This window comes from Diaphorina citri, unplaced genomic scaffold (genome assembly GCF_000475195.1).
Source record: "Diaphorina citri unplaced genomic scaffold, Diaci psyllid genome assembly version 1.1 scaffold215, whole genome shotgun sequence".
NCBI lineage: Eukaryota > Metazoa > Arthropoda > Insecta > Hemiptera > Psyllidae > Diaphorina > Diaphorina citri.
In genome coordinates this window covers 105,720-130,190 of record NW_007377652.1, presented here as the reverse complement: position 1 = coordinate 130,190, position 24,471 = coordinate 105,720, and positions in this window count along the sequence as shown.

The window sequence follows — 24,471 nt, the reverse complement described above, 5'->3', positions numbered from 1 at the left end:
AAGAGGATGAGTTCAAAACTTCAAGTTAAGAGTGTGATATCAATACTATGTACTTATACCTACATAAGTAGGACAAACAAAATGAAAAACCAATTTTGAATCCCTTGATGGCTTGGTCAGTGACCTCGGAAATATTAAAAGAGAAAACAGAGAAAAGGTAAAAGAACTGGAAAGTTTGGAAACAAGAATAGAAGCCATCACAAGAAAATGTCTAAAACAGGGGCTGCCAAAATAAAACGAGATACAAAAGTCCCAAACATCAACCTGCCCCAATGCCAAATATTAGAGAGGATTTAATAAAAAAAATTGAACGTAAAAATAATATCTTTATTCAAATTCAGATTGAAAGAAATGTTTCTGAAAAGAGGGGAAGAACACCTGCAAGCCGGTGCCGAATTTATTATAGGTCAGCAATATCAGCATCCTATTACCAGTGACGTGGGGTCAGATCCTCAAGAGGGAAGCTAATAAGCTATATAATATAAAGACTAGAATTCTATAAACCCATATGGAGAATCCAAAGTTAAAGATCACTAATGCATTAATGCCTGATCTTACCACAGAGAGTTTTCAGTTAATCCAGAGAAACACGGGCCTGTGTAAATCAAATGGGTGACGTCCAAGAAACCCCTTGACACTGTGTTAACGCTTGATGTGGCCTGTGGCGTGGCATGCCCATCCCGTAGTTTGCCTTTCGTCAGATGGGCGAGAAGGGGCACAATACTTCCCATTTAGGTGCTGGGTCAACACGGGAACACCAGAAAGTAACCCGTTGAAATATTTGCAATCGAAAAACGAGTACAAATTTTTGTCGATGGTGGGATTCGAACCCGGGACCTTCTGCATGGCAAGCAAGCGCGTTACCACTGGACCAACCGTGCCCCCAAATCAAGTCTTTACTAATCATATTTCCAGCATCAGTACAAACATTAAATTTCACAATCCAGCTCCCTAAAATAAGTACAACATCTTGCGAGTGTTAGAATACAAATCGGGATTTTACCCATCTACACGACGCGAGGGAGCGGAAGCGAGGTAAATGCGCGAGTAGACTCGCTTCGTCTAAACCTACCTTTAGAATACAAATTCCAAGTTTCACAATAGCCAACTCTCCCCTACAAATTTATGTTTCACATAAATGCCAGTCTTAATATCTTAAATGAAAAAGGTTTACGTGTTTACATAGGAAATGAAGTAAGAAAATGAAAAAGAAACGTCTTGAAGAAATATTAAGAATTTTTAATTAAGATGCTAAACCTAGATACATTTTATAATCTGCACCTACTTGAGTATGAGAAAGTTGAGTTATTCTCCAGCTCTTCTCACAGTCTCACACTTTGTTGACTTGGGGAAATACGGGGAAACTTTGAACTGTATAAAGAGTATGTAAGTTATGTGAAATTACCTAAGCTATTACTCTGTATTTCTGTAATAACACTCTGTAGCCAAGTGGCCATCAACATAGAACAGTTGCGCTTACTTGGGTGATGTATCAAATTCATAGAACAGGAAAAATGAGAACCAACGGAATTTTTCTTTTTCTTCTACGACCTCTAGATACCGAGATAAATCGATTTAAAAAATACCGGTAAATCGTAAACTTTGACGACACGGCATACGCTCCCGTAGGCGATGACGTCATAATTCATGACTCCCGCTTCGTTTGTCTGCAAGCGTTTCTGCGCATTTTGACGTGAAATCTGACGTCACAACTCTTCGAATTTTTTCATTAGAACGGCAATTAAAAATTGAATTTTCGACCTTTTAAAGTTACTTTTTCCGAGTTTTGTCCTCAGATTTGGATTTTTCACGACTTTTTACGTAGGAATTGACCATTTATTAATTATTTTTACTCATTTGCAACTCCTCCATTACACTGGTCTACCACGTAAGTAGTTAAATAATATTATTATTATTATTATTATTATCATCAAGGTGTTTTAGGTCCTTACACTTTTACCTTGCCTTTTTCTTGCCTAACGAGCAAGGAGTCAGGGCTATTTTGAGGTCTCAGGCCTCTCTGACGTGAGAAGCATTTTTTAATTTTCCTGTTTAGCCCCTCCAGCTTTTGTTGGCCGTTCTGTTCAGTTTGTTTGCACAAATTTTGTAATAAGTAATAACTAGTAACAATAATGAAATATTTGTTTATTGTTCGGAAGGAGAATTTAATAACAACAATAATAACCGGGCTACTACGGGTTACATAAAGTCAATACGAAATCATTTTAATTATTTTCCTCCAGACATTTTTTCCCTTATTTGACAAGAAGAGTTTTTCTTTTTTGACATCACCAGTATTGACAAGTTTCTGTTTCTCGAAGTATGTCCCTGAATGTTGGGGAAGGAGGGGCTATCGTGTTATTGTTATTATTATTTTAATTTGATATAGCTTTCAAGAAAAGCTTCTTCCATAACGTTCTTTCCAATTTCCATTCAAAGACAGACCTTTAATTCACCCATTTCAATTCAAACACTTTGGGTACTGTCAAGTCTAGCAAGTTTCAAGGTTCTAAAAAAACTCCGAGAAGACAGACCTTTAATTCACCCATTTCAATTCAAACACTTTGGGTACTGTCAAGTCTAGCAAGTTTCAAGGTTCTAAAAAAACTCCGATCTGCCAAGTGGGGGGCGTGAAAAAATGAGAATATGCCCAAAGGGGGCGCCATGCAAAAAAGTTTGACAACCACTGCTCCAGTACTCTAGTTGAAATTTGTCCACCAGTTTAGGGCGCGCTAAGGCCCTTACTGGTCCGATAAGGGCCCTATTTCCGAGTTCTTCCGTCACTCAACCACTAGTTTTTGCAGGAGCTGTCCTTGGAAGGTCATCATACGTTAGATGAAGACAGTTCCATGTATTCCTGTACAGAAAGCTTATCCAGTTTGCTGGAAGAAGATGTGGGAGTTGAGAGAAAACATTCTGATACCAAAGAAAACTTGGTGAGTACCTAGAAACCTAACTCTTATAGGCGGATTTAAAGTTCAAGTGTAAACAGGCCCATAAGACTATGTAGCCCTCAACGTAAAAACTGCCGTATACTACAAGTTGCAGTCTAGATATGAAATAGCCCTTAGCCAGCCTAGTTAGCTTGGTTGGTAGTGCGTCTGCCTTGTAAGCGCTAGGCCGCGGGTTCGATTCCCGCCCGGGCGAATTTTACCCTGAACGGATAATGTTCGTTCTCGGAACGGCTGGCTTTCTCCTATCCTGTCTTCCTTCTCTTCGAACTGTTACAGTTCCCTCTATCAAACCTAAAAAAACTCAGTGGTGTAGTGGTCAAGATACTCGTGTGGTAACCACAAGGGCGTGGGTTCAATCCCAGCGCAGAAGTAGAATTTTATCTTCGACATTAGCCAGTTTTTGCAACCAAAATTAGAGTCCCATTAACCTGAACTCTGTAACGTTATTTGACAAAACTCCAACCTAACCTAAATGGGAAGTTCTCCTATCCTGTCTTCCTTCTATCTTCGATTTCGGGACGATAAGACCATAGCAGTTACAGTTCCCTCTGTCAAACCTCTTAAAAAAAGAAAAAAAACATATACAATCATTCTCTATTACTGATTTTACTCAACTCTATTACTGAACTGTAGACATAATTGTCTACAATTGTGGCGACTAAGGAGGGGTTCAGTTTATGTAGCTTTTTATTAAATTAAATTATAAACTCAATTAATAATAATTAATTAAGTATTGTGTCTCTTATCACCCTTCTGATGAGGGACATACTACGGAATGAGACATAATTGTCTACAATTGTGGCGACTAAGGAGGGGTTCAGTTTATGTAGCTTTTTATTAAATTAAATTGTAAACTCAATTAATAATCAATTAAGTATTGTGTCTCTTATCACCCTTCTGATGAGGGACATACCACTGGATGAAATCGCTATGGAAACATTTAATGACCCTTCTGTTGAGGGACATACTACGGGATGAGGGGTGGACATGCTACGGCACAGAAAATAAAGTTCTCATCTCTTGTTTAAACTCCGAGCTGCCAAGTGAAGCGGTACAGGAAAATATTTAACGAAGTCAAAGTTACTGCCTGATGTTATTGTATGCAGTTGCGATGATGCACTGACTGGAAACAAGATAGGAGAACTCGAATTACTGGGTGAAAGTTATGTAGTTCACTTTTATTTTTTCTTCTTCTCCGAGAAAAAGAGGAGCTGGTTTGAGTACCAGAAAAACGGCTAGGTGGTTGTAATTCGGGCTTATAGTAAAAAAAAAGAAAAAAAAATGGATTAGATAGGCTACCCGTCTGCATCTCCTCATATTACCATCACCCAGCTTGAGTGTGGCCGGGAAAAGTCAGCTGCACGAGATAGTCAAGATGGGCACACATTCAGATACCAACCACGCGCAACATTGCTTAACTATGGTGATTCATTGGGTGAATTCAACGTGCTATCGCCGCTGAGAGAAGGACTGACAAAAAATGGTTCTTTGAAGAGGATGAGTTCAAAACTTCAAGTTAAGAGTGTGATATCAATACTATGTACTTATACATAAGTAGGACAAACAAAATGAAAAACCAATTTTGAATCCCTTGATGGCTTGGTCAGTCACCTCGGAAATATTAAAAGAGAAAAGGTAAAAGAACTGGAAAGTTTGGAAACGAGAATAGAAGCCATCACAAGAAAATGTCTAAAACAGGGGCTGCCAAAATAAAACGAGATACAAAAGTCCCAAACATCAACCTGCCCCAATGCCAAATATTAGAGAGGATTTAATAAAAAAAATTGAACGTAAAAATAATATCTTTATTCAAATTCAGATTGAAAGAAATGTTTCTGAAAAGAGGGGAAGAACACCTGCAAGCCGGTGCCGAATTTATTATAGGTCAGCAATATCAGCATCCTATTACCAGTGACGTGGGGTCAGATCCTCAAGAGGGAAGCTAATAAGCTATATAATATAAAGACTAGAATTCTATAAACCCATATGGAGAATCCAAAGTTAAAGATCACTAATGCAGTAATGCCTGATCTTGCCACAGAGAGTTTTCAGTTAGGTTTCTGAAAAGAGGGGAAGAACACCTGCAAGCCGGTGCCGAATTTATTATAGGTCAGCAATATCAGCATCCTATTACCAGTGACGTGGAATGAGATCCTCAAGAGGGAAGCTAATAAGCTATAAAGTCTAGAATTCTATAAACCCATATGGAGAATCCAAAGTTAAAGATCACTAATGCATTAATGCCTGATCTTACCACAGAGAGTTTTCAGTTAATCCAGAGAAACACGGGCCTGTGTAAATCAAATGGGTGACGTCCAAGAAACCCCTTGACACTGTGTTAACTCCCAGTGGTAAGATCGGCCATAAGTCCATCTTGGCGATTCTTCTGAGATCTGAATTATTGTATAAAGAAGAACAATAAGAAATATCTATTGGCTAGGGCCAAAAACTCTCTCTCTCTCTCTCTCTCTCTCTCTCTCTCTCTCTCTCTCTCTCTCTCTCTCTCTCTCTCCCTCTCTCTATCTCTATCTCTACTCCCTTTCCATTTTACGACAGGACCCTGTGATAAATTATTTTTTGACCAAAAAGTCCGAAAGTTTTTGTTTCTTTTTTGATACTTTTCATTTTCACCGTCAAAATATTAAGCAATTTTATTTGTTGCCATTTGACCTCGGTTTGCCACCTTGGTCGTGCTGGAAAACTTTACGAAGTAGTGTGGTACCTAGATACATTCAGACAGGGTCGGCGTTTTACGAGCGGGTGCCCTTTTACGAGTGGTTTGCTAAGTGTAAACTGAGGAATTCTTAATGGAATAGCCCCTCTTTGATGTTATAATTATGGTATCCTTAGGTGTTTCCTGTACTTTTAATTATCATGAGATTCATGGCTGCTCTTTAAATAAAATTGTCCTCTCTTTCTTACTGTCTTTCCCTTTCTCTCTTTCCCTTCCTTATTTGTCCTCCTTATTTCTCTTGCCTCTCCCTTTCTCTTTCCTCTCCTGTCCTATTTTCTCTTGAATCCTCACAGCAAAAATTCCAACATCTTGAACATACACACAAAGTTAGATGCAAAAAGCAATTTCCGGGACGATGCTTTCCTATACGAGTATTCAGTAGATATATTTTTTTCGAAAATTTCTCCGATATTAAAATTCCAACCCTTTAGCTGGAGGAAATGAGAAGATTATAGTTTTCCTATGAGATGAAAAACACAAGGAAAACACAGCAAATATGTTTCCTTTTCTCCTAGTTGTAGTGCTATAGGAATAGTAGTAATAGAATTTGTAGATAAAATTTATAAACTACAAAACAGTTTGAAAGTTTTGTATCAGTTTATTAGATTGAAATTATACTTGTTTTTTATTGGGTAGAGAGATGGTTATAGCGAAACTTGTTGAAGGTGTGTTTTTTTATTAATTAAAAATATCTTTAGAAATTTTTTTGAGAATGCATTTTTCTTCCTGAATTTAAAATGCTATATGATATGGTCCATCCTGACTCCTGTTTATAAGAGTAGATGTGTACCTATTTCTTATTTCTCGATATATTTTTTAAAGGAAATATTTTTTGAATTGCCACACTTAATATAACAACTGAAAATTATCGTTTCATAATGTTTCTACCATTGAAAAGTGAAGCATCTATGAAATATGCTAAATTGACCTCGTTTTTTTAATTATGCTCGAATTAAAAAGCTTTTGTAGAGAGGTTTCTACTTAATAAAAAATGAAAATTTTACAACTCTTTTTCATAAATGAAGGAACACAGCCAACACAGGATATGCCAGACAAAGAGAGAGAAAAAAATAAAAGAAATTATACACTTTACAATTGAAAATTTGCAACGGAAAGGAAAAGAAAGAAGAATTTCAGCCAAAGGAAAGGCAAAAAAAGATGAGGAGAAACGGATAAGAGAAAATAAAAGAAATTATACACTTTACAATTGAAAATTTGCAACGGAAAGGAAAAGAAAGAAGAATTTCAGCCAAAGGAAAGGCAAAAAAGATGAGGAGAAACGGATAAAAGAAAGGATGAGTGGGAGGGAAAAGGAGAAGAAGGAATGAGAAAAATCTGGGAAACTGTAAAAAGTCTTTCTGAGAGTTAAGTCATGAAAAATATCATAATTTGTGAAGGTAGTACAAGTGGCAAGGGAGGAAGGTAGTGCACCCAGGCGGATCATTATAATTGCTATGGGACTCCTAATGTTTTCAAACTTGGCGGAGTCTTCCTTCTATGTATCTTTCTTTCTGTTTTAGGACTATAAATTTTTTCTTGTCAAGGTACAAACTATTTAGAAAACTAAACTAATTGTTAGGTTCTAAAACTGTAGTTGTTTACTTGGGTAATTGGAAAATTGTACCTCTATTATGCATTAGGTCTTTGTCTCCCTATTATTATCTGTAACTCTGTACGTCTTTGCCAATTTGCTCACAAAAAGTCAGTTCTTCTAATAGGTACCCGGATGAAACCATAAAGTTTCTGATAGCAGTCCAAGATTATGACAAAAAGAATTAATTCTTCATCTCGTCTGATGAGGTAAAAGACAACATTGTAAAATACTACCACTACCACCACCATCTCCACCCAGGCGGATCATTATAATTGCTATGGGACTCCTAATGTTTTCAAACTTGGCGGAGTCTTCCTTCTATGTATCTTTCTTTCTGTTTAGGACTATAAATTTTTTCTTGTCAAGGTACAAACTATTTAGAAAACTAAACTCATTGTTAGATTCTAAACTGTAGTTGTTTACTTGGGCAATTAGAAAATTGTACCTCAATTATGCATAGGTCTTTGTCTCCCTCTTATTGTCTGTAAATCTGTACGTCTTTGCCAATTTACTCACAAAAAGTCAGTTCTTCTAATAAGTACCTGGATGAAGCTATAAAGTTTCTGACAGTATTGTCCAAATTCATATCAGTCCAAGATTATGACAAAGAGAATTATTATTCATCTCATCTGAAAAAAGTAAAAGAGAACATTGTAAAATACTACCACTACCACCACCATCTCTGTATTTTGTACATACTCGTAGTATAGTAGCTATAAAAGGTGTGAAAGTTAATTGATAAAGAAAACTGGAGCACTCCTTCGTGCCTGTCTTATTCTATGAACAAATTAATTAACACGCCAGGATGTAAGATGGAAAATATAATAAGGAAGAAGGAAACTTAAAGAAGAAAGAAGACTACTTATTTTCTTGCTACTCCAAGACATCTTCCCTACATCTAAGATACGCTCGGATATAAGAGCACTTGTAAATTATTAATAATAATACGAGTAGGAGAAAGATGCATGCGTGATTTTTATCATGCTCATTTATTTTCCAAGCCTCCCCATCAGATTTGCCTGGAAAAAAATTGAAGGGAAAACTCCTTGAAGAAGCAAAAAGTATAGAAAAAGAAGGCAAGAGATACAAAAGAGAAGAGAGCAGGCAGCAAAAAAATCGATCGGTAAGGCGAAGGCACTTCATTTAAGAGTCTGTGTAAACGGTTTTAACTCTTTGCATCATAAAACGTGCTCTCCTGGTTTTTTTATACATTTTTTCCTTCCTAAATAGAAGGGAAACATTTATATAGTATAGGTTGCCAAGGAAATTTCATTTAGAAATGGCCTGTGATATCACAACATCATTGTAGAGACAATTGAATATTGATATTGAGGAAATTTTCAAAGACTTCCTAAATAGAAGGGAAACATTTATATAGTATAGGTTGCCAAGGAAATTTCATTTAGAAATGGCCTGTGATATCACAACATCATTGCAGAGACAATTGAATATTGATATTGAGGAAATTTTCAAAGAAATAATACGGGTCCTGGTGAAAATTTCTGGAGTTTCTCTGAAAATAAGAAGGGATGGATGAATGGAATAGGTAAAATTATTGTAGGGTAAGACATTGCAGAGTAAAGATTCTTGTAGACCTTCGTGATCCTGATCCATGTAAATTTTAGATTCATGTGTTCCAGTAGGCACAATCAGCAGCACCGAGTCCACATCTAAATCCTGGCACAAAAGATTCACAACTTTGTTCACGGAGTGTAACAGAGGGGAGAGTTATTGTAGGGTAAGACATTGCAGAGTAAAGATTCTTGTAGACCTTCGTGATCCTGATCCATGTAAATTTTAGATTCATGTGTTCCAGCTGTTCCAGTAGGCACAATCAGCAGCACCGAGTACACATCTAAATCCTGGCACAAAAGATTCACAACTTTGTTCACGGAGTGTAATGTTCGAGGTTCCCCATTACACTGGGGTAAACTTTACAAAAAAAAAGCTGAAAGAACTTTACACATGCTTTTGTTTTCTGCATGTACCATACTTGATTTTAACCAGGAGGGGAGAGGGAGGGTTATGAAAAAAGGAAATTGGGGGGGACAAAACATCATGGTGTTAATAATAGACTCTGTGGCCAGTGCTTGCATTTTAAGCTCATCCGTTAGTTGAATTTTAATCTACGTAATTTATCATACCTCTCTGTAAATTTTGAGCGCCTTGGGCCGAAATCTAAAATCTTGAGAAATTTATTTATAATACCGGAACTTTGGCCCTGAATAGACGAAAAGCATTAATAGACTTATTGAAATGGTTATACATATGTATACCTACATGGTTATAAATTTACAATATGTATGAGAAAAACAATTTATAATACCAAACACATGTAAATACTTGTAAAACGACCTTTATATTCTCGCTTGCCCTTATTGCAGTCTTTAGCATGTAAGTGACATGTAACCATCATCGGTACCTATTAAGGTACCTATACATAACTGTCTACCGTTGAAAGTTTTTCCGGGAACAATAAATGGAAAAGTTCGTTTAAAACGCAAGCTGTCAAGAAAATGCACCATGCAGTCATCACTTTCAGTCACCAGTTTTAGTTCTTCAGGTTGTGGTCGTTTGGTTTATTTGGCAAAAAACACCAACAAACATGAGTTAGTAGTGGAATTTAATTCATGAGACAAACTTCCTTTACGTAGACGTTAGTATCAAGACTATCAAGCTTCAGTCTAACAAGCAGGGAGGAGGAGGAGGAGGAGGAGGAGGAGGAGGAGGAGGAGAAGAAGAAGAAGAAGACGAAGACGAAGAAGAAAAAGGAAAAGACAAAGAAGAACAAGCAGAAGAAGAAAAAGAATCAGCAGCAAAAGAAGGCGAAGAAGACCTAGGAACGAATCAACACGAGAAGAAGAAGAAGACGACGACGAAGAATATCAAATGTCGAACGAATGGGTGAGTAAAATGGTTCCTTCAAATAGATCAGTTGCGCTTACTTGGGTGATGTTTCAAAGTCATAGAGCAGGAACAAGCAGGGCCCGTCCCTCCGGGAATTTTTTAGCCCGTAGTTTATTCGATCATGGTTGAAGAATACCTTTGTACCTACCTAATTTGTTTAATATTCAGTTTATTATCATTCTCGATTTGATTTTTTGATTTTACTTCCATGTAATGATTTAAAATCAAGACTAGAGCCCGTTCTCCCTTTATTCCCAATATAATGTTTAAGTCACCCATCCATTTATTGGCCAATTATTATTATTATTATTATTATTATTTATTTATTTATTATTATTTTTTGCAAACTTTTATGAGTTTTATGTGCTCTTGTAGATTGTACTTTTCCAAAAGAGGGGTTTTTCGAATGAACTCGAATACTCTAAGAAAATGAAATATGTACCTAAATAGCCAATTATTTAGGTATTTCATTATTAATACAAACTGCAAGTCATAAAGTAAAATCTCCGACATAAAAAACATACCTAGGTAATCTCGAAACAGCAATTTTGAAGTGAGTAATATTTTCATATTCAATTTTCCCAGCATAAAAGTTCTCACAACTTTCTAATTACATTCTCGGAAGAAAATTCATCCTCTGTTAACCCTTTGACCTTTGAGGGTTACAAAATAAAATTAGAAATCAGCCGCATCACCTTTACCTTTCCACTGAACTTGAAGATTTTGAAGGGCGTAAACTGCTAACTGGTCGTCTTTAGTAATATTATTCCTTTATAACAAAAAACTTACCTAAATGTAAAAAGAAGCTACAATTAGGAGAATACTTTCGAAAAATGTCGCCTGCGGCGCTCAAAATTTGATCGGACTGCATTTCTGAAAAGTTTTTAGGGAGGGGGGGTGCTCCCCTATGTATATATGTGGCCCGCTAAGTACCTCCCAATGTAGCATGTGGCCCGCACACACATGGAAGTTGGAAACCCCTGTAGTAGACGTTATTACCTATTATAGTAAATACTTTTTTCCTAACCCAAGAATGAAGAAGGTACTTACTTACCTAGTAAGATACACATGAAGTTTGTCATAAATCTCATTTTTGTATTCCTGGAAAGCATTATTGGTGATCATTTGTAAAATGCGTATGTAAAATTAGATTTCATGAATCAATCGCTTTAGTACTTATGCACCTATGCCATTTATATTCCCCCGATTCTACTATTCTATGTATTGCGGTTTTGCCTGTTTGATTTTATTTTACATGATTGGAAATGTCCCTTAACTCTTCTAAACATATAAAACTACCTTGTACTCGTATACTAGGCTAGAATAAGAAATAAACAATAATTTCAGGAAAGGAATTGTTCATTATGTTGTCGTTTTCCAGCACAACCCATCTTGATTATTATTATCTATCTTCCAGGTTATGTATGTTTGTCTCATCTATAATATTTTATATTCAATACATTGCTCCAATGCTTTTTCTTACTTTGATTCCTTCTCTTCTTTCCTCATCCCTCCTTTCCATCTCGCCTTCTCCCTTCGTTCCTTTTGTTGATTTTCATGTTTTGGAAAATACATTTTACTCTTGCGGGTATTTCTATCGCTCTGGTTTTTATGTATACTACCACTTCTTACTACGGAGGTACTTCTTGTTTTTAACATTTTTTCTTTGGTGTATTTCTTGAAGCGTAGAAACTTGATCAATGTTAACAACGTCAAATATTTCGAAGTGAAATTTAATGACAATATTTACCCCTGCTTTCAATTTGAATACTAACCGCATAAGTACTCTGCACAAAGCAATGAACCTCCTCTACTTCGATACGTCCAGCGTCCTTGGCGGTAAGTTTTAACTCAATTTAATCCCGAAACTCCGTCCCCAAATGAGTTAGGTACAACCCTGTGGCATAAGAAAAGGGTATTAGAATACCTAAGTTTAGTAATGTAGATTTTGTCGCGTTAAAACTTATCTGAACGTACATAACATGTAAATATGTATATTTTGGTACAGAAGTACATAGGTATTTTAGGGTGTGGATGTGAAGAGAAAGTTCCTAATTTTCTCAAACTTGTAACGCGTTTCGTAGAAAATGATTTTTTCGTCCTTTCTCTCAAAAAGTCTTTCTCTCTCTCTCTCCCTCCCCTCTCTTTCTCTCCCGCCGTCTCTCTCTCCCTCCCTCTTTCTCTTTTCTTCCTTCTCTCTCTCTCTTTTCCTCTAGCAGTCTAGCACTTCCTCCTCTCTCCCTCTTTTCTCCTTCTTCGTCTCTCTCTTTCCCTTCCCCCTTTCTTTTTCTCTTTCCCTTTCTCTCTATTTCTCTGAAGAACTTACTGGGAAAAAATGGTCTGACATTTTTCATTAGCTACCTACCGAGCTATTAGGTATTCCATTTTGTCATTCGCGAGAAACCCTTGCTCCCTCCCACGGCACTTCTGTCACAGGAAACAGCCAAGGACTAAAGATGAAAATAATTACACAGGAAGTGAGCATCACCTTTTTTTTTTTTTTTTTTTTTTTTTTTTTTTTTTTTTTTTCCCACTTATTCTTCATCTTCTTCTTTTCCCTTCATCTTTCACTTTACACAGGAAATTACATGATGAAAATGGCGTACAAGTATAAATAACGCAGATATACTGGGTGGTCGAAAAAAAGTGGACGAAAAAAATCCGGAAAGGATTTTCATATAAACAGGGTCGATAGAAAGTGAGAAAGTGACCGTTGATGACAGATGTTTCCTACCTTATTTTTGTATGTTCGAAAAATTTTACCTCCCACTGCGTGCTACCCCAAAATAATTCATAAAACATATGTTTATTTTTTGAGACACCTTGTACGACTATTGCCCTTTTATAGCGATGTAAAAAGCACCTAGTTACCAACCTTTTTTTAATGTTTAGTTGTAACGGTGTAAAAACATATGTTTATTTTTTGAGACACCTTGTACGACTATTGCCCTTTTATAGCGATGTAAAAAGCACCTAGTTACCAACCTTTTTTTTAATGTTTGGTTGTAACGGTGTTCATATCACAAAGGCAATAGGAGGGACTCTTTCTGTCTCTCCTCTCTACATCCTTTGTTCCTATCTCCCTGTTTGACTCTGAAGATCTCCCTAGTTATTCTTTCTACTCCTCTCTCTCTCCTCCCTCCCTCTATATTCCTACCTCCTCTCCCTCTCCTTTCTCCCACACTCCTTCCCTCTCTCTCCCTCCCCTCCTCTCGCTTTCTCTCTCTTTCTCTCCATCCCCCTCTCTCCTTTCTGTCTCTCCTCTCTACATCCTTTGTTCCTATCTCCCTGTTTGACTCTGAAGATCTCCCTAGTTATTCTTTCTACTCCTCTCTCCTCTCCTCCCTCTATATTCCTACCTCCTCTCCCTCTCCTCTCTCCCTCCCCTCCTCTCGCTTTCTCTCTCTCTCTTTCTCTCCATCCCCCTTTCTCTCGCTCTCTCTCCCCCACTAATATGGTAGTGGATGTGCCTATCTCTCTCTCCCTTTATCTTTCTCTCTTCTCCCTTTGTTCCTGTCCTCACTCTCTCTTTATTCCTTCCCCTCCCCCCTTTCTCTCTCTCTCTCTCTCTCACACACACACAGAACATGAACAACAAGTTGAGAGTACATTTTGGCTGAGTTCCTGCCAGTGTCAGTTTATTATAAACAGATAGTTTCCTCAGATAAAAAGAGAGGAAAATTACTTTCAGACATGATAGTTTACAGGGTACCCCAGACAAATATTTATTATTATTTATTACTATGTATTTATTTATTTTTAAGAGGTTTGATACTTTTGATAGAGGGAACTATAACTGCTACAGTGATATTGTTCCAGCCGTTCCGAGAAAGAATCTCATCTGGCTCTCTCTCCCCCACTAATATGGTAGTGGATGTGCCTATCTCTCTCTCCCTTTATCTTTCTCTCTTCTCCCTTTGTTCCTGTCCTCAATCTCTCTTTATTCCTTCCCCTCCCCCCTTTCTCTCTCTCTCACATGATCAATGTTAACAACGTCAAATATTTCGAAGTGAAATTTAATGACAATATTTACCCCTGCTTTCAATTTGAATACTAACCGCATAACAATTCTGCACAAAGCAATGAACCTCTTCTACTTCGATATGTCCAGCGTCCTTAACTTGTGGTTCTAAAAAGAGAAATTTTGCGTCATACCTACCAACTTTCAGGTCTTTCAGCCATTACAACATACTGTCTTTATGAGAGAGATTTACACTAAAGAGACTATATTAAACGTGGATCCAATAATTTACACTCACTTGACCGATTTTAGGAGTAGCTAATATAAATTTTGAATTCCTTCATACCTACATGAAATTTTGCGTCATACCTACCAACTTTCAGGTCTTTCAGCCATTACAACATACTGTCTTTATGAGAGAGATTTACACTAAAGAGACTGTATTAAACGTGGATCGATTTTAGGAGTACCTAATATAAATTTTGAATTCCTTCACACCTACACGGTAATTTGTGCAATGATCCTAAACATAAGTGGATGTGGCACATAAGGGACTTTAATGCATACTAACTTTTGTTCATTTTTATTTCGTTGACCTTCATTTTATTTTCAAAATTCATCAAAATCAAATAACAGTCAAAATGCGGGTCATACACATATCTTACTGGTGCTCTCAAATCATAGTGCAATGAAATGCTTCATTTTTATTTAGCTTCATTTTATTTTCAAAATTCATCAAAATCAAATAACAGTCAAAATGCGGGTCATACACATATCTTACTGGTGCTCTCAAATCATAGCGCAATAAAATGTTCCATTTTTATTCACATTCGTCTCTTTTTTTATGGGACATGAATATAAATTTAAAGTTTTATGGTTTCAGCGTCAATAAATCGGGTCCATGGAGGGGGGAGCCTCCTACGATCCTGAAGGTTTGATTGGTGGCTTTGTACCCGCATATATTGATATGATGATTTATCTTGTCTGTGTATATTGTATAACGTAGGTTTGTTGATATCTTTCTGTGTAAAATTCAAACATTGTCACATCACAAGAACCAGGAATGATGTATTGTGGCAGGGAATACCTATCCTATGTGATGCGAGAAATTTTTCAATCTGTTCAGCATCAATGAAAATAGAGGTCAAATAACAGCGTGCATAGGATTTGTATGACAAGCCATGTATCAGAAATTATACATGCTTGTGTGTACATAAACCCTGGGATTTAACTTACGTGGATGGTTCGTTGGTTACATCCTATGAAAAGCTTGGAAAAAGAAATTCCTGGTAGGTAGACACCTGTTTAATGAAAATATTTTTTCATTATAATATTATTTCTATACCTACCTGGACATACGAGTTCAGTCTCTGGCGAGCTTCTGGTATTTGTAGTTAGATATAGATTCCTATTATTATGTATCTACTATCTACCTACCACAAAATGCAATATTTTCCTGCATCCAACGCGGTCAGAGTTAACGTAGTGAATACTTATCACTCATCGCTATGCTTGCTAGAATTGAGCTTGGGTATTTACTTCCCAACTTATCTAAATATAAATACCTATCTAATTTACTACAATACCTAGCCCTGGCCCAGCTGGGAACAAGATCTATGGTATTTTTCTCTATTTTAATTTTCAAATATTCATAATTATTAAAAAAAAATGTAGGAATACATTTCTGAAAAAGGAAAAGAGGAAAAATGTCGGGGGAAAAAATCTAATTAAATTTTTAATTAAATATATTTTCGAGTTCTACTCTACATCAAAAAAACTTGTAAAACGCGCTTGAATACTTTGTCCCTGTGATATAATAGCTCTCTCTTTCTTTATATCCCTCTCACTGTTTCTCTTCCCCAAAATTTTTTTCCTGTCCCCGATTCTTTCTCTCTCTTTCTCCCAATATCTTTTCTTCTAGATACCTTTTTTCCAGTCATACCTATATCGTTTAAAGTTGCTTCCTTAGTACAACTTAACGAAAGAGTCCAAAATTAGTTCTAGTGATGGGGAGACACATCCACTAACAATTTAATAGTGGATGTGTCAAATGCACCAAATCAAAACTCACAGAATCGGATCCAAATCTGGGTCAAAAATCAATTTTAAAAAGTAAAAGTACCTAATAATAAATAGTGATACCAGGATAAGAAAAGCAGCCTCTTTATTTGAGGGTCTATATTCTGTTTCTTCGCCCAAGATACACTAGATCGAAGCCGGTACCGAGTCGAATTTAAATGGGCTTAGAGTCCTCAAATGATTCCAAACCGCGAAAACGCGAAATATGAGTGTTACCTCAAACACATTCCTCCATGTCTTTTGCACTCTTTCTCTCTATTGATTCCCCTTAGTCCGTCTCTCCCTTACCTTGATGTTCTAACAAGGTGACAAGAACATTCAGAGCCCCTGAAGACCCACAAGACATCAGACCCCCACTGGGAGAAACGTACAACTTAACGAAAGAGTCCAAAATTAGTTCTAGTGATGGGGAGACACATCCACTAACAATTTAATAGTGGATGTGTCAAATGCACAAAATCAAAACTCACAGAATCGGATTCAAATCTGGGTCAAAAATTCAATTTTAAAAAGTAAAAGTACCTAATAATAAATAGTGATACCAGGTACCAGGATAAGAAAAGCAGCCTCTTTATTTGAGGGTCTATATCCTGTTTCTTCGCCCAAGATACACTAGATCGAAGCCCGTACCGAGTCGAATTTAATGGGCTTAGAGTCCTCAAAGATTCCAAACCGCGAAAACGCGAAATATGAGTGTTACCTCAAACACATTCCTCCATGTCTTTGCACTCTTTCTCTCTATTGATTCCCCTTAGTCCGTCTCTCCCTTACCTTGTTCTAACAAGGTGACAAGAACATTCAGAGCCCCTGAAGACCCACAAGACATCAGACCCCCACTGGGAGAAATGTAGAACACGAAGCTTTCAATAAATTCTATCGTCATTAGCATCAGGGTATTAAAAAGCGCGTAATTAAGAGCTTTAGTGAAAAAAATGTAAAAGGCGAGCTTTCCACGGAGAAAAGAGAATTTATAAGAAAATGCTGTAGACGCCCTATTCCCTATTAGTAAAGGGGGAGGTGAAAAATCCCCTTTCTTCCGCAGCTTCCAGTTCCTAAGGATTTTTTTCTGGTTTCTTTTTATGCTACCACTAAGGAGCTTTTGGTGCGCTTGAACGTTCTTTACATCAGGAGCAACTGATGGCTGCCTCATTAGGACAAGGGATAATTAACATTATTTACCCGTAATTCGTCTTACTTTTCACTTGGGAATAGGTACATTTTCATCGGAAATATGAAAATTCCAGAGAATAAAGAGTGAACATTTTCATTTTGGTAAGGCGAGCTTTCCACGGAGAAAAGAGAATTTATAAGAAAATGCTGTAGACGCCCTATTCCCTATTAGTAAAGGGGGAGGTGAAAAATTCCCTTTCTTCCGCAGCTTCCAGTTCCTAAGGATTTTTTTCTGGTTTCTTTTTATGCCACCACTAAGGAGCTTTTGGTGCGCTTGAACGTTCTTTACACCAGGAGCAACTGATGGCTGCCTCATTAGGACAAGGGATAATTAACATTATTTACCCGCAGTCCATCTTACTTCTCACTCGGGAATAGGTAAATTTTTCTCTGGAATCTGGAATAAGAAAATTCCAGAGAAAAGAGAGTGGACTTTTTTTTTCACAAAATCATGTAACCCATACCGCATCTACCACGGGAAAATTACCATTTTTATAATAATTTCAGAACTGATTTGTTATATTTTCGGATACCTCATCCCCCTTAGCCATCACCGAGTGGGTAGTGTATCCCTTTTTTTGCTGAACGTTTTTTCTAGCCATCTATGCAGGGACTAAACCTATAGATTTTTGGCTTAATAAAATTAATAGAGTATACCTACTCTGTTCCTGCTGCTATAGGGTGCTGGAATGGGACAGTTTTTGTGTTAAACGTTGAACGAGGCTAGGTTCTTTGGGTTATCTTTATTTTGTCGTCGGCCGTAATGACCAAGAAAAACAAAGGTCCAACGAGCACATTAAGTTAATGTTGTTTGCATTTTTTTATTATTATTATTTTTTCAGGACACAGCAAAAGAGCAAGGCCTTCTCTTAAAACAAAATAAAAACCTCTGTAATTTTTTCTTCGTCTTTATTACCTCCCCATCTTATAACTTATTCTCTCCATCTCGTCTTTCCTTCTCCTTTTCTTCTTCTTCTTCCTCTTCTTGTTAGTTTTTCTTATGACTTCTTTGTTTTTAGTTTTTCCTCTCTCTCTTTTCCTAGATTTTTTTTTCTCCATCCAAGTTCCCAGCATCTCTATCATTTACCTTTTTTTTCTACTTCAAAAAAGTTCGTTCTTTTTTCCTTCCTTCAGAGATGAAGTTGCTCCGTTTTTTCCCGTTCCCCAAGGTAGGGATAGAGACTGTGGAAGCTAAGTACGCAAAAAAGAACTCGTCGTTTTTCTAAGTGTTATAATGAAAGTGGAAGAGCAATACAGGACAGGAGAGGGGGGGATTGCCTTTATTACATTCACAGGAATACTATGAGCTGTTAGCACAGGAGAACAAGCTGGGCCCGTCCCTCCGGGAATTTTTTAGCCCGTAGTTTATTCGATCGTGATTAAAGAAAATATGTACCTACCTAATTTGTTTAATATTCATTTTATTATTATTCGAAATCCTGTGGGGCTTTGGAAAACATTATGCTTGTGTTTTATACCAGGGGGAAGAAGACTAAGACGAGAAGGTATGAGAGAGATGGATGGAAATGGAAGGAAAGGTGTGAGAGAGATGGATGATAAAGAGGACAGAGAGAGAGAGCAAGAGGAGAAATGGAAAGAAAGGTATACGAGAGATGGATGAGAAAGGGGAGAGAGAGAAATGGATAAGAAAGGGGAGAGAGAAAGATGGAAGGGAAGGTATGAGAGAGATGGATGGAAATGGAAGGAAAGGTGTGAGAGAGATGGATGATAAAGAGGACTGAGAGGGAGAGAGAGCAAGAGGAGAAATGGAAAGAAAGGTATACGAGAGATGGATGAGAAAGGGGAGAGAGAGATGGATAAGAAAAGGGAGAGAGAGATGGAAAGAAAGGTATACGAGAGATGGATGAGAAAGGGGAGAGAGAGAGATGGATAAGAAAGGGGAGAGAGAGATGGAAGGAAAGGTATGAGAGAGAGGAAGGACGGAAGGGAAGAGTGAGTATGTCTCTCTCTCTCTCTCTCTCTCTCTCTCTCTCTCTCTCTCTCTCTCTCTCTCTCTCTCTCTCTATTTTCTAAGATAAGGATTATAACTGGTAATCTAGATATAGAAGGTAGCGTTTACATAGGTTTATAAACATTACACGGAAAGCTTTGAGGGTACATATCATTTGAAGGTAAACTTGGAGTAAGGTATAGGAGAGAGGATAGAAAGTTGAAGCCAGGTATACCGGGTGTTCAAAATAGAGCCCAGGTATTTTTGACAACAGTGTTTTTTTTTTTTAATTCCAAAGAAAAACAGATGTTTTCAAGTTTGAACTGTTGTAAATAAGTTAATGGGTTTTTAGTCCTTCCTTTATTGTTTTTTGAAATCCTGAACTATTTTTGAGGTGTTGCTGAGATTTTTGACCGGCCCGTTTAAAAAATTTTTTTTTTTTTTTTTTTTTTTTTTTTTAATTCCAAAGGAAAACAGATGTTTTCAATTTTGAACTGTTGTAAAGAAGTTGATGGGTTTTTAGTCCTTCCTTTATTGTTTTTTTGAAATCCTGAACTATTTTTGAGGTGTTGCTGAGATTTTTGACCCAATGAAATGACCGATAACCATATCGAATACCTTTCGATATGGTTATCGGCCGTAGTTCCGTACAATCCCATAGTAACCATCACGAAAACGAGTTTTATCTTGTGCAATGCGCAGCTGCTTGATTAGGTTGGTTCTTTTCGCTTTTTGTTAGGGGAAAAATTATGGTGAAATCTCTCTTGAGGGTAACTCGTTTTTCCTTCGACACCCTGTATGGGACCTATATTGGGAAGGTCATACTTGTAAAATACGATCGTGCCAAAAAATATTTGGGTTCTGAAATCCTGTGGGGCTTTGGAAAACATTATGCTTGTGTTTTATACCAGGGGGAAGAAGACTAAGACGAGAAGGTATGAGAGAGATGGAAGGAAAGGTGTGAGAGAGATGGATGATAAAGAGAACAGAGAGAGAGAGAGAGATGGATAAGAAAGGGGAGAGAGAGAGAGAGAGAGAGAGAGGAAGGACGGAAGGGAAAAGTGAGTATGAGGATATAGGGAGGGAGAGATAGTAGGTACTTATATGAGAGGGAGGGAGAGTTTGTGTGTGAGAGATAGGAAGAAGGGAGTGAAAATATGATAAAGGTATAAGGAAGTAAAGAGAGAAAGAAAAGGAAAGAGGGAGTATGTGAAGGGAGGGAGAGAAAGTTGGTATTTATAAGGGAGGAATACGGAGGAGGAGGGAAAGAATGGGATATGGAGGAAGTATGTGAAAGAGACTTGGGAAGGGAGATAGTTTGTGAAAGGCACAGAAAGAGAGGGAGGGAGAGACAGTATGAGCCACGGGGAAAGATGGAGGGAGATAAAATCTATGAGAGGGGAAGAGAGGGGGAAAGAGAGACTTTGTGAGAGGGTTAGGGAGGGAAAAAGAGTGTGATAAAGGTATGGAGTGGTTAAGAGCAGAGGAAGAGAGTTAGTGAAAGGTAAAGAATGACAGGGAGGGAGAGAAAGTTGTAAAAGGCAAGAAAGGAGGGAGTGTAAGAGTCATAAGGCAGAAGAGAGGGTATGGAGGGAGAGAACATGTGAGTAGGAGAAAGAGGAAGTATGAGAGAGGCTTAGTTAGGTAGGGAGACTTTTGAAAGGCACAGAAGGAGAGGGAGAGAGAAAGTATGTGAGAGTTAAACAGAAGGGGAAAGAAGGGTAAATTGGAATTGAGAGAAAAAGGAGGCTAGGCTAGTGAGTATGAGGATATAGGGAGGGAGAGATAGTAGGTACTTATATGAGAGGGAGGGAGAGTTTGTGTGTGAGAGATAGGAAGAAGGGAATGAAAATATGATAAAGGTATAAAGAAGTAAAGAGAGAAAGAAAAGGAAAGAGGGAGTATGTGAAGGGAGGGAGAGAAAGTAGGTATTTATAAGGGAGGAATACGGAGGAGGGAAAGAATGGGATATGGAGGAAGTATGTGAGAGAGACTTGGGAAGGGAGATAGTTTGTGAAAGGCACAGAAAGAGAGGGAGGGAGAGACAGTATGAGCCACGGGGAAAGATGGAGGCAGATGAAATCTATGAGGGAGAAAGAGAGACTTTGTGAGAGGGTTAGTGAGGGAGAAAGAGTATGTTAAAGGTATGTATATTAGGGTGAGAGCAGAGGGAGAGGGTTAGTGAAAGGTAAAGAATGACAGGGGGAGAGTGAGAGAGAGTTTGTGAAAGGCATAGAAAGAGAAGGAGAGAGAGAGAGTATGTGAGAGTTACACAGAAGGGGAAAGAAGGATAAATTGGAATTGAGAGAAAAAGGAGGCTAGGCTTGGTGAAAGGGGGCTGTAAAAACGATCAAGTTTCACAGAGAAACTTGAAACTAGCCTACTTGAATATGTTACGTGTACTGAAACTTCATCTCACCCATTTAGCTTATTAAGTGCGGGGAAACAAGGTTTACCATTGAAACCTCGGAAGTTTGGTTATGTATCAGTAATATCAGGATCAGGAAGTATCCTTATGTAGCTATCTTTCCAATAATAACACAATTTTTCTAATAAAATTTCCTTTAATATGGGAGGGATAATTATTAGTAAAGTTTTTCAAATAAAGTTTCTGCTGAGAGCTATAATTTTGGTTGAACATTTTTGTAATTTTTATAACTTGACCTGGACTCGAACCACCAACCTCAACATTCAGATCCGAAGTCCAACACGTTAACCAGTACACCACTGATAGTTCTCTTCGTTCAAAACCCACCCCTGTGGGGATTTCAAACTGACAGAAATTATTTCGTGTGACCGTTGAAATTTTGTTTTTGAAAAGCACGGAACGTAATTTTTTTGGATCCACTGGGATTTGAACCTGTGGCTCCGTGAGAAGAACATTTTGTGTTTGTGATAATTGACATAACCACACATCGGTCACTGTTTTGTGGGGATTAAATTTTATATCCGAAAACATTTTGAAATGCTCAAGTATGCGCGCAATGTATTTCATGAAAAACTAAAACCATAAACTAAAAAAAAAAAAAAAAAAAAAAACTCTTTCTCTCTCCCTCCCTCTCATTTTTAATCTCTCCTCATGTCTTCCTCTTTGTTGCATTCCTCTTCTTCTTCTTCTTCTTCTTCTTCTTCTTCTTCTTCTTCTTCTTCTTCTTCTTCTCCTTCTTCTTCTTTTTCTTCTTCTTCTTATTTTCTTCCTCCTCCTCCTCCTCCCGCTCGCATCTGTTCTCTCTCTCCCTCTTTCTCTTTCTTTCTCTCTCGCTCTATTTCTCTCTCCCTCCCACCCTTTCTTTCTCTCTCCCTTTCCATTACTCTCTCATCATCTTTCTTCCTTCATCTCACCTTCTACATTTTCTATTTCTTCCTCCAGATCCCTTCTCACAGCACAACTACCCAGAGTACCTATAGTCTACCTACCTACAAACCTCTATACCTACATTCCTACGCCTATGCCTACATACCTACGCCTATACCTATATACCTACGCCTATACCTACATACCTACGCCTATATACCTACATTTCTACGCCTATAGCTACATACTTACGCCTATACCTACATTCCTACGCCTATAGCTGAAAATTAACGTTTTTCTACCGTGAAATGCTCCGACCTCCCTTTCTTTTCCCTGCACTTACCTCCCTTTCTTTCCCCGTATTGCCCACCTGTACTTCTTTCCCCCTCCCTCGTATTTACCACCCCTATTTCTGCCTCCCTTTATTTCTCTTGCATTTCAACCTCTATTTCTCCCATTTCTCTCCCCCTTCCTTGTGTTTCCCTCCTCTATTTCTCTCCCCCTCTCCCCCATATTTCCCACTTCTATTTACCTAACTCCCTATTTCCCACCTCTATTTCTGCCTCCCATATTCTCATTTGAATTCGTTCCTCGTGGACGGTTTTTCAGAATTCGTGCCCTTGTGGCGAAAGAGTGAGGTCTGGAAAACCCCCTTGGGTGTTCAGAATTAATAGGTTAGGTCTAACAAAAAGTATGCCTGTTTAGTATGGTACGAGGTAGGCGCGTGTGTTTACGAATGAGTGTTGGCGTAGATTTTTTGCCTGAAAATGTCTTTGTTTTTGTTTCCCTTTCGTTCCCTCCCTTTCTATGTATTTCCCCTCCCATGCATGTCTATTTCCCCTCCCATTTCTTCCCTCCTCTCTTTGTATCTCTTCTTTTCTCTCCCTCATTTTCTCACGCTTTCTACCTATGCACGATGTACCTACATAATATATCTAGGTACATATTGTCTTTTCTCTATGTCAAATTTCAGTTTCTTTGACACATCCACTAATGTGATAGTCACGCCTCGTGACGAAATCTCTCTCTCTCTCTTCCTCCTCTTTCTTTTTATCTTTCTCTCTATATTCTTTCTATCTTTCTCTCTCTCTCTCTCTCTCTCTCTCTCTCTCTCTCTCTCTCTCTCTCTCTCTCTCTCTCTCTCTCTCTCTCTCTTTTTCATCCCCTCTCGGCATTTCATTGGAAAATTTGGTACGATTGACACATCCACTAATAAAATGTGTACATTGTTCTCTATGCTTTTTCTCCGCTATTAAGTTGAAAGTACCGCTATTAAGTTAAGGCATATAGTTAGCAGTGCATAGACTTACTTTTCTCTGTTAAAGGTCATTGATACCTTTCGATATGGTTATCGGCCGTAGTTCCGTACAATCCCATAGTAACCATCACGAAAACGAGTTTTATCTTGTGCAATGCGCAGCAGCTTGATTAGGTTGGTTCTTTTCGCTTTTTGTTAGGGGAAATATTATGGTAAAATCTCTCTTGAGGGTAACTCGTTTTTCCTTCGACAAATCGACACCCTGTATGGGACCTATATTGGGAAGGTCATACTTGTAAAATACGATCGTGCCAAAAAATATTCGGGTTCTGAAATCCTGTAACCATAAACTTTTTCTTTACAGAGGAGAAAAAATAGAGAAAAATGATATAAAAAAATTTTGCTCGCTCTAAACGATTTTCCTCCTTAACAATAGGGGGCTGGGCTGAATTATTTCTTACGCTGGTGCAGATTTTATATCATAGACAAGATTAGAAAGAGGAGAGACGGGAAAGAAAATGGATATAAGGGAGAATGAGAGAAAAGGGAGGAAGAAAAAGAGAAGCTG